Source organism: Triticum aestivum, chromosome 2A (assembly GCF_018294505.1).
Source record: "Triticum aestivum cultivar Chinese Spring chromosome 2A, IWGSC CS RefSeq v2.1, whole genome shotgun sequence".
In the NCBI taxonomy this organism is placed as follows: domain Eukaryota; kingdom Viridiplantae; phylum Streptophyta; class Magnoliopsida; order Poales; family Poaceae; genus Triticum; species Triticum aestivum.
In genome coordinates, this window is record NC_057797.1 from 151,493,008 (window position 1) to 151,504,652 (window position 11,645).

An 11,645-nucleotide genomic window follows, 5' to 3' on the forward strand; every position below is an offset into this window, starting at 1 on the left:
ACAACCCCCTTACTCGGGGTTGTGTTTCAGACACTCACCAACCCACTATAAGCGAATCATGAACATATTGCAACACCCTACAACGGGAACCCCTCACGCTTGCGCGACACGGAGAGCACCATAGGACAGCATCAAAGTAAAACATACAACTCATACCAATCTATATCATCAATCAACCCAAAGACAAAAGATATCTATTCAAAACATCATAGGATGGCAACACATCGTTGGATCATAATATGTGGCATAAAGCACCATGTTCAAGTAGGGATTACAGCGGAGTGCAGGAGAGTGGACCGTGTAAAAGAGATGAGGGTGATGATGATGATGGTGATGTTGATGAAGACGATCACCGCGACGATGATTTCCCTCCCGATGGCACTCCGGTGCCACCGAGACAGAGGAGGAGAGGTTCTCCCCCTTGTGCTTCCTCCTCCATGGCCTCCCCCCTAGATGGGGAGAGGTTCTCCCTCTGGTCCTTGGCCTTCATGGTGATGATGGCCCCTCCGGGATCCTCCTCCATGCCCTTCGGTGATGACGGCCCCCTTCGACAGGGTGCCAGAGAGGGCCTAGATTGGTTTTTGGTGGCTACGGAGGCTTCTGGCGGCGGAACTCCCGATCTAGGTTAATTTTCTGAGGTTTCTGTATTTATAAGAATTTTTGGCGTCGGTCTCACGTCAAGGAGGTGCCCGAGGCGTCCACGAGGCAGGACCGCACGCCTGGGGGGTGGGCGCGCCCCCGCCCTCGTGGAAGCCCCGGGACTCTCCTGGCCCAATTCTGTTACTCCAGGATCTTCTTTTGGTCCATAAAAAATCGTTAAAAATTGGCACGTCAATTGGACTCCGTTTGATATTCCTTTTCTGTAAAACTCAAAAACAAGGAAAAAACAGAAACTGGCACTGGGCACTAGGTTAATAGGTTAGTCCCAAAAATCATATAAAATAGCATATAAATGCATATAAAACATCCAAGGTTGATAATATAATAGCATGAATACTTCATAAATTATAGATACGTTGGAGATGTATCAGAAAGATCTCCATGAACATCGAGGAGAACATGGTATTGAGAATCAAAGAGAGAAGAAGCCATCTAGCTACTAGCTATGGACCCATAGGTCTGAGGTAAACTACTCGCGCTTCATTGGAAGGGCAATAGAGTTGATGTAGCTCCGTGATCGAATCCCCCTCCGGCAGGGTGCCGAAAAAGGTCCCTAGATGGGATCTCATGGGTGAAGAAGGTTGTTGCAGTGGAAAAGTGTTTTGTGGATACCTCCGGAGGTTTGGGAATAAATGTGAATATATAGGACGAAGAATTAATTAGGTCAGGGGGTGTTGAAGCAGTCCACAAGGCCGCCCCCCTAGGGCGCGCCCCTGTGGCTTGTCGTCTACTCCAGGCTCTTCTGGCTTGGATTCCAGGTCCAACATGTGTCTTCTGGTCCAAGGAAAATCATCGCGAAGGTTTTATTCCGTTTGGACTCCATTTGGTATTCCTTTTCTATGAAGCTCAAAAACAAGGAAAAATAGAAACTGGCACTGGGCTCTAGGTTAATAGGTTAGTCCCAAAAATAGTATAAAATAGCATATTAATGCATATAAAACATCCAAAACAGAGAATGTAATAGCATGGAAGAATCAAAAATTATAGATACGTTGGAGACGTATCACCTGCTAGCACCCAGAGCCACCTATCGCTGACCAGGAGAGCGATGCCGCCTGGGGTCGGGTCAATGCAGGGCACGTCGGACCTTATGATGCAGCGGGATAGAGAGACTGGAGTGGCAGTGGCCTTGGTCCTTGATGTGTACTACACAACTTATTCTTGTAGACTCGTGTTGGGCCTCCAAGCATAGAGTTTTGTTGGACAGTAGCAATTTTCCCTCAAGTGGATGAGAAGGTTTTCTAATCTGTGGGAGGCATAGGATGAAGATGGTCTCTCTCAGGCAACCCTGCAATCAAATACAAGAAATCTATTGTGTCCCCAACAAACCCAATACAATGGTAAATTGTATAGGTGCACTAGTTCGACGAAGAGACGGGGATACAAGTGTGGTATGGATAGTAGATATAGGTTTTTGTAATTTAAAAATGTAAATAACATCAAGGTAACAAGTGATAAAACAGAGCACAAACGGTATTGCAATGCTTAGAAACAAGGCATGGGTTTCAACTTTCACCAGTGCAATCTCTCAACAGTGCTAACATAATTGAATCTTATAACAATCCCTCAATGTGCGACAAAGAGTCACTCCAAAATTCTTATCTAGGGAGAACATAAGATGAAATTGTTTGTAGGGTATGAAACCACCTCAAAGTTATCCTTTCCGATCAATGTATTGATCTATACCTATAAGTGTTACAAATAACCCTAGAGTTCGTACTAAAATAGCACCATATGATACACATCAACCAACTCGAATGTCACCTAGAAGTATGTGTGAGTTGATTATTCAATATGCATCAAACAACTTCAGATTCATAATATTTAATCCAATACAATGAACTTCAAAGAGTACCCCAAGATTTCTACCAGAGAAAGTAGGACGAAAACATGCATCAACCACTATGCATAGATTACCCGAACATCACATCAGGAATCCGCGAGTTGAGTGCCAAAACATACATCAAGTGAATCAATATAATACCCCATTGTCATCACGGGTATTCATATGCAAGACATACATCAAGTGTTCTCAAATTCATAAAAGTATTCAATCTGATAATAGTGAAACCTCATAGGTAAAACTCAATTCATCACAACAAGATATAGAGGGAGAAACACCATATGATCCAACTATATTAACAAAACTCACAATACATCAAGATCGTGCCAAATCAAGAAACACGAGAGAGAGAGAGAGAGATCAAACACATAGCTACTGGTACATATCCTCAGCCCCGAGGGTGAACTACTCCCTCCTCGTCATGGTGGCCGCCGGGATGATGAAGATGGTGTCCGGTGATGAGTTCCCACTCCAGCAGGATGTCCGAGAAGGCCTCCAGATGAGATCGCTTCGATACAGAGGCTTGCGGCGGCGGAGTGGAAGTGCTAAGTCAAGTTCTGGGGTTTTCACATTTTATAGGAATTTTTGGCGTCGGTCTCACATCAAGGGGATGCCAGAGGGGCCCACAAACTCGGGAGGGGGCGCCCCTAGGCTTGTGGCTCCCTCGGCAACTTCCTGGTCCAGCTCTAGTGCTTCTTGGGTCTCTTTTGATCCATAAAAAATCACCATAAATTTTCAGCCCGTTCTGAGAACTTTTATTTCTGCACAAAAAACAACACCACGGTAGTTCTGCTAAAAACAGCGTCAATCCAGATTAGTTCTAATCAATTCATACCAAAACCATATATAATTGTTGTAAACATGACATGAATACTTCATAAATTATAGATATGTTGGAGACGTATCACCATCCCGAAGCTTAATTCATGTTCTTCCTCAAGTAGGTAAATGATAAAAGAAATAATTTATGAAGTGTGAATGCTAGCATAGTGCATAAGTATGATCAACGAAAGGTCCAAAAACTTTTTCTAGCATCATTATATATCACAAACAGTAGCTCATCTCATAAAACTTCTCATAATCAAGTAACACTCAATTCACATCTTATGGTTCAAACAATGCATTCTCTTGAAGCTTAACAACATATGTTCTTAGTCACTAAACAATTGCAATTCAACTTATTTTCAACAAAGTCAAAGTAAGAGCTCCACATACTCAATTATCATATAGTATTCTATGATTGCTAGTACTCAAAACATATTTTTAGAACAAATGGCATCCATCAAACACAGAGAAAGATAGGGCTTTAACATTTTGCCACCCAACTTATTTATCATATAGATAATTGTCAACAATAATAATTCATGATCAAATATATTTGAAAGGATATATGTTCCTGGGTCTTTCCCCACCACATGATGCTTGCCAACTAGAGAGTAATTGAGGTTAAAATGAGAATGAATACTTATTGACTCTTGAATAAAACTAAATACTAAAAAGTAAAAGATATGCCCTTCACAGAGGGAAGCAGAGATTGTCATGCGCTTTTGACTTTTGGGTGTGCAAGCTCTTAATGAAACGGAACGTCATGTTGTATTGCCCCTTGTGATAGAAACCTTTATTATGCAGTCCTTCGCTTTTATTTCTTTACCATCACAAGTTCGTACAACGCTTATTCTCCCTTGCAATAAAAGATAATACATATTTCAGGAGCAACTTTTATTGCTTTTTGCACCGATGACAACTTACTTGAAGGATAATATTCAATCCATAGGTAGATATGTTGGACACTCATGGCAAGAAATTGGGTTTAAGGGTTTTTGGATGCACAAGTAGTATTTCTACTTAGTACGGAATTTTGGCTAGCAAAACATTCTAAACAAGCACCACATGTTAGAGGATCCATAACAATATAACTTCTATACAAATATACACAACCATAACTCATTACGTTGTCTTCCTTGTCCAATTTTAACTAATTTTCTCAAGTATGAAAATAATTAATGGGTATTAACAATCATAAAAGATGTCCAAGATAATATATTTATATGTGAAAGTTCTCTTTCTTATACTAATCTTTCATGAGTTGCTTGTATGACCAATATTGTGATTGTCAAACTTCAATAGACTTTACTTTATAAACCCAATGTGAAACTACTAAGCATTCAGAACACAGATAATTTCAGATTTCAGATTTTCAATTCATTCAACAATTTACTCATAAGATATAAGTGAAGAACGAGAGTAAATGACAAAGTACTCTAATAAGATATAAGTGAAGATCAAATGAGTAGTCAAAAATTAAGTATTAGTTACTTTTGTTCTTGAGGACATGGGAGAAGTCTTGTTATAAGTAACCATCTGAAGTTGGTATTCGTTCAATATTTCGATGATATGTATGTTGTTCTTCCTCTAGTGGTGTTATGTCAACGTAGACTACATGACACTTCACCATGTTTGGGCCTAGGGGGGAGGCATTGGGGAGTAATAAGTAGATGATGGGTTGCGAGAGTGATAGAAGCTTAAACCCTAGTTTATGTGTTATTCTATAAGGGGATGATTTCGATCCACATGTTTCATGTTATGGTTAGATTTATTTTAATTCTTCTTTCATAGTTGTGGATGCTTGCGAGAGGGGGTAATCATAAGAGCGTTACTTGTTCAAGTAAGAACATCACCCTAGCATCGGTCCACCCACATATCAAACAATGAAAGTAGTGAACGTGAATCAACTAAACATGATGGACATGACTAGACAGTAATTCCCTCGAGAATGCTTTGCTCACTATAAGAAGTACTTTCGTCTTGTCCTTTGCTATAAAAAGTATTGGTGCTTTGCTCACTATGAGAAGTACTTTCGTCTTGTCCTTTGCTATAAAAAGTATTGGGCCACCTTGCTCCACCTTGGTTACTATTGTTACTTGTTATTATCTTTCCGGTTATGCAATCAGGTATTGGGGATATAGGGGAAGCATAATATCTCAACCAAAACTAACAAATCCTACATCCAGCTGTATCCATCCTTCAACACAAAACCAAGAAACCTTCGGAAATCATTTACCTCAACCTTCGAAAAGCATCCGTTATACGAGTTATGGCAATACTCCCGAACTCCCACCCCAGTACTGGGTGGCGTCGAGGTTATCTCACCAACAACTGCATAAAAGAGATTTTCAATGTCGGTGAAACTCAGGTATTCCAGAATTGCAACGATAAAATTGTGATGACAACAACTCGGAGCTCAACTCCCCGGGACATTGCCACAACCCCTAAATGTCAGGAGGCACCAAGAACAATGTTCTCGTCACAAAATCATCGAAACGATACCAAGATACCCGCGTGATCCTAAATTTTTTTAGTGAAATTTGAGAAGTGAAGAGTCAAAACTCTACATCAGGATGCCTCACCAGAGCGACGAAGGGACTGAGGAGTAAAAAGAATCCTACTCTCCGATATATATAATCCTAAATGACTCAAAACATTTTTCTAGACTCAACAACGTCAGCGATTCGATCAAGCAGGGGGCTCCTAAGTCGGGGAAGGCTCTGATTACCAACTTGTAACACCCTCGATGCGGCTATATCTCCCACGTGTCGAAGCACGACTTAGAGGCATAACCGCATTGAAAGCAATGTCGCAAGTGAGGTAATCTTCACAACAAACCATGTAATACAATAAGGGAAAGAGATACATAGTTGGCTTACAATTGCCACTTCACACAATACATGAATAAAACATTACGTCGTCCAGATACACTCAAGGTCCGACTACAGAACCAAAATAAAAGAAGACTACCCCAAATGCTACACAGATCCCCGATCGTCCCGACTGGGCTCCACTACTGATCAACTGGAAATGGAACAACATAACGAACACGAGCTTCATCAAGCTCCTCCTTGACCTCGGTTGCGTCACCTGCACGATTTCATCGGCACCTGCAAACTAGTATTGGAAGTATCTGTGAGTCACGGGGACTCAACAATCTCACACCCTCGCAATCAAGACTATTTAAGCTTATGGGTAAGGTATGAAAGATCGTCGATGTCACCTAGAGGGGGGGGGGTGAATAGGTGTTTTAAAATAATTACGGTTTAGGCTTTAACAAATGCGGAATAAACCTAGCAGTTAATTTGCCAAGCACAAAACCTAAAACAACTAGGCTCACCTATGTGCACCAACAACTTATGCTAAGAAAGATAAGCAACTATGTGATAGCAAGATATATGACAAGAAACAATATGGCTATCACAAAGTAAAGTGCATAAGTAAAGGGCTCGGGTAAGAGATAACCGAGGCACGAGGAGACGATGATGTATCCCGAAGTTCACACCCTTGCGGATGCTAATCTCCGTTTGGAGCGGTGTGGAGGCACAATGCTCCACAAGAAGCCACTAGGGCCACCGTAATCTCCTCACGCTCTCGCACAATGCAAGATGCCGTGATTCCACTAAGGGACCCTTGAGGGCGGTCACCGAACCCGTACAAATGGAAACCCTTGGGGGCGGTCATCGAACCCGTACACTTTGGAAACCCTTGGGGGCGGTCACCGGTACCCATCAAATTGCTCGGGGCGATCTCCACAACCTAATTGGAGACCCCGACGCTTGCCCGGAGCTTTGCACCACAATGATTGAGCTCCGAACACCAACAACCGTCTAGGGCGCCCAAGCACCCAAGAGGAACAAGCTCAAGGGTACCAAGCACCCAAGAGTAATAAGCTTCTCAACTTGTAACTTCCACGTATCACGTGGAGAACTCAAACCGATGCACCAAATGCAATGGCAAGGGCACACGGAGTGCCCAAGTCCTTCTCTCTCAAATCCCACCGAAGCAACTAATGCTAGGGAGGAAAATGAGAGGAAGAACAAGAAAGAGAACACCAAGAACTCCAAGATCTAGATCCAAGGGGTTGCCCTCACATAGAGGAGAAAGTGATTGGTGAAAATGTGGATCTAGATCTCCTCTCTCTTTTCCCTCAAAAACTAGTAAGAATCCATGGAGGGATTGAGAGTTAGCAAGCTCGAAGAAGGTCAACAATGGGGGAAGAACACGAGCTCAAAGGATAAGGTTCAATGGGGAAGAAGACCCCCTTTTATAGGAGGGGGAAAATCCAACCGTTATGTGCTTAGCCCGCACACAAGCGGTACTACCGCTCCATGAGCGGTACTACCGCTCAGGTGGAAGAAATAGGGAAAAGGAGCAACAAAACATGAACCTTGGGGCGGTAGTACTGTAGGAGACAGCGGTACTACCGCTGGGTTAGGCGGTACTACCGCACCCTTCGGCAGTACTGCCGCGCAGAACGAAGGGTAAAGGGAAAGAGGGAAACGGGCGGTACTACCGCGGAGGAAGGGCGGTACTGCTGCTAAGGAGCGGTACTGCCGCAGCGAGGTACCGCACAATCCGACACAGAAAAAGACCCCTCGAATCGACGCGGTAGGGACCTGGTAAGCCAACGGTAGTACTGCTGCGGAGTCACCGCCGGTACTACCGCTGCGGAGCGGTACTGCCGCTTGTGACTCCTCAGCGGTACTACTGCTGGGTACCATGATACTACCGCTGGGACCCTGACAAAAACCACACTCAAGAAAACCAGAACTGCCATAACTTCTGCATATGAGCTCCGAATTGAGCAAACTCAAGCTTGTTGGAAACAAGACGACGAGTAGCATCAAAACAGCAAATAGAAAGAGGAGTGAAACCTCCAACCGAGAAGAATCGGCAAAACCTCCAACATCGTAAACATCATAGAAGATGCATGCAAACTCCATTTTCGATGAACTCAAGCTTGTCATCAAGATGACCGTAAGCTCTAAGACTCACAAAGAGAACCAAACAAGAACCAAGAAAGATGATGCAAGGATGCAATGGTTTGAGCTCTCTACTAATGATACGATCAAGCTACCAACTTGAGAGCCCCCCTTGATAGTACGGCAAACGATCCTATAACCCGGTCTCCAACCTACCACCATGAGACCGGTAAAATAGAAAACCTATCAAGAGCAAACCTTTGCCTTGCACATGGTCCACTTGAGCTAGATGATGACGATCTTGACTCCCTCAAGTTGGACCACCTTACTTGATTGTGTTGGCTCGATGAAGACTAGTGGATTGCTCCCCCATACTCCACTATGGGTGAGCCTTTCTTCCGCACATCTTCACAAGTCCATTGTCACCACAATGTACGGCAAGCTTCAAGCATTTGATCTCTTTGTGATGCTCCACTTGAACTTGCACCGCAACCTTTCTTGATTGTGTTGAGTCGATGAAGACTAGTTGATTGCTCCCCCATACTCTACTATGGGCGAGCTACTCTTCCGCACATCTTCACAGGTCCATTGTCACCACAAAGGACAACAAGCTTCAAGCATTTGATATCTTCGTGGTGCTCCACTTGAACTTGCACACCGCAACCTAACCCCACAAAGAACCCTCACGAAGACCATGGGTTAGTACACAAAGCGTAACTGACAATGCTTACCATACCATGGGATCACTTGATCCCTCTCGGTACATCTTCTACGCTTTGTGGGTTGATCATCTTGATTCACTCTTTAACTTAGTCTTGATCAACCTCTCACAAGACCAATCTTTAGGTAATTCCTTGAATAGCACCTTGGTGGACACAAACTCTCCTTGAAACCAACACATGTACTCCAAGAAAAGCCTACGGACAAAACCTTCAAATATAACTCAAGGCAACCATTAGTCCATAGAGATTGTCATCAATTACCAAAACCAAACATGGGGGACCGCATGTTCTTTCAAGGTAAAAGGTATGAGGTGGAGCTGCAGCAAGCGACTAGCATATATGGTGGCTAACATACGCAAATGAGAGCGAGAAGAGAAGGCAAAGCACGATCGAGAAACTATGATCAAGAAGTGATCCTAGAACAACCTACGTCAAGCATAACTCCAACACCGTGTTTACTTCCCGGACCCCGCCGAGAAGAGACCATCACGGCTACACATGCGTTTGATGTATTTTAATTAAGATCAACTTCAGATTTTCTACAACCGGACATTAACAAATTCCCATCTGCCCATAACCGCGGGAACGACTTTCAAAAGTTCAAATCCCTGCAGGGGTGTCCCAACTTAGCCCATCACAAGCTCTCACGATCAACGAAGGATATTCCTTCTCCCAAGACAATCCGATCAGACTCGGCATCCCGGTTAGAAGACATCCTCGACAAAGGTAAAACAAGTCCAGCAAGACCGCCCGATGCGCCGACATCCTGAAAGGAGCTGCACATATCTCGTTATCAGGGCAACACCGGATGAACACTATGTATAGCTAAAACCATCCCTCAAGTTTCCTCGAGGTGGCGCCGCAAGTAGCTCTGTTTCGGACCAACACTTAGACAAGCACTGGCCCCGGGTGGGGTGGGGGGGTTAAAATAAAGATGACCCTTGGGCTGGCCTAACCCAAGGGAAAAAGAGGCTAGGTGGCGAATGGTAAAACCAATGTTGGGCCTTGCTGGAGGAGTTTTATTCAAGGCGAACTGTCAAGGGGTTCCCATTATAACCCAACCGCGTAAGGAACGCAAAATCCAGGAACATAACACCGATATGACGGAAACTAGGCTGGCAAGAGTGGAACAAAACACCAGGCATAAGGCCGAGCCTTCCACCCTTTACCAAGTATATAGATGCATTAATTAAATAAGAGATATTGTGATATCCCAACAAAATAACCATGTTCGAAACATGGAACAAGCTCCAATCTTCACCTGCAACTAACAACGCTATAAGAGGGGCTGAGCAAAGCGGTAACATAACCAAACAACGGTTTGCTAGGACAAGGTGTTTAGAGGCTTGGCTTAACAATATGAGAGTCATGGTAAGCAAGTGGTAGGTATCGCAGCATAAGCATAGCAAAAGAGTGAGCAACTAGCAAGCAAAGATAGAAGTGATTTCGAGGGTATGGTCATCTTGCTTGAAATCTCGCAAGGAAGAAGAATGAGTCCATGAAGAAGACAAACGGACGTAGCCAACGGATCCTCACAAACGCAACGTTACCGGAACCAACCCGGAGAAGAAACACCGGAAAGGAGCAAACAACATAGTAAACAACCATCACATAATCATGTCATGATGCACAATCAAGTATGATGCATGTCCGGTTTAAATATGCATGGCATGGCAAAGTGCACAAACAATCCTACAAATTAAGTGGAGCTCAATATGCAACTCCATTGCATATTGACGAAACACCACGTGACTTATTTAGTTCTCTCTCGTTTAGGTACCCAACAAGATTAAATGTTGATTAAAATGGCAAGAGGGTGAAGCAAAATAAAACTACCTATCTAGTCAAGTTTAAATGAGGCCGGAAGCAACGAACAACAATTCTGGTAAATCCCCATATGCATATATTAGGTTTGGTACTGTCCTGTCCTAAACACAATTTTATAGTTGTTAAACATGCAAAGTGATGCCACCATGCTAAACTAGGCATTTTCCACCCCATTTACATATAAAGTTTATTAAATTCCGAGTTACGATTATTTAGTTATGAATTAAATCATTTTAACATGGCATAGGGACAAATTTAACCAAACAACATGTTTAAACATTTTAAACATAGATGAAAGTTAGATATTATCAAACTAGACAAAATTCTAAGCAACTTTCATATATATATATATATCATTTTAATATGATGCATGGTTATTAAGTTATTACATGCATGATCTACAAGGGTTTTTCTGCAAAAAATTGCAGTCTCTGGAAATTAGAAAAATCATCCTCTGAGGAAAAAAACAACACGGGCCAGATCTGGGGCAAATTGGGCCGGGGGAACTGCTCACGCTGGGCCAACAGAGAGAAAGAGAAAAAAAACAAGGAGGCGCTGGTGCCTCACCATGGGCCGAGGCCCAGTTGGTGGGGAGGCTGCAGGAGGGGCGCGCTGGGCCTCGGGCATGCTTGTGGACCACGCGGGCATGTGCGGCAGTTGCCTGGGTCACGCTCTCCCGAATCACAGAGGAAGGGGACGAAGCAGGGGATCTCGGGAACGGCAGCGGAGGAGGCATGGGTTCAACGCGGCGCCGGGCAGGAACCGGCCGGAACGGGCGGATCCGGCGGCTAGGTGGCGGAGTCAGGGAGATCCAGTGGAGGAGGCGATGGTGGCATCCCCATG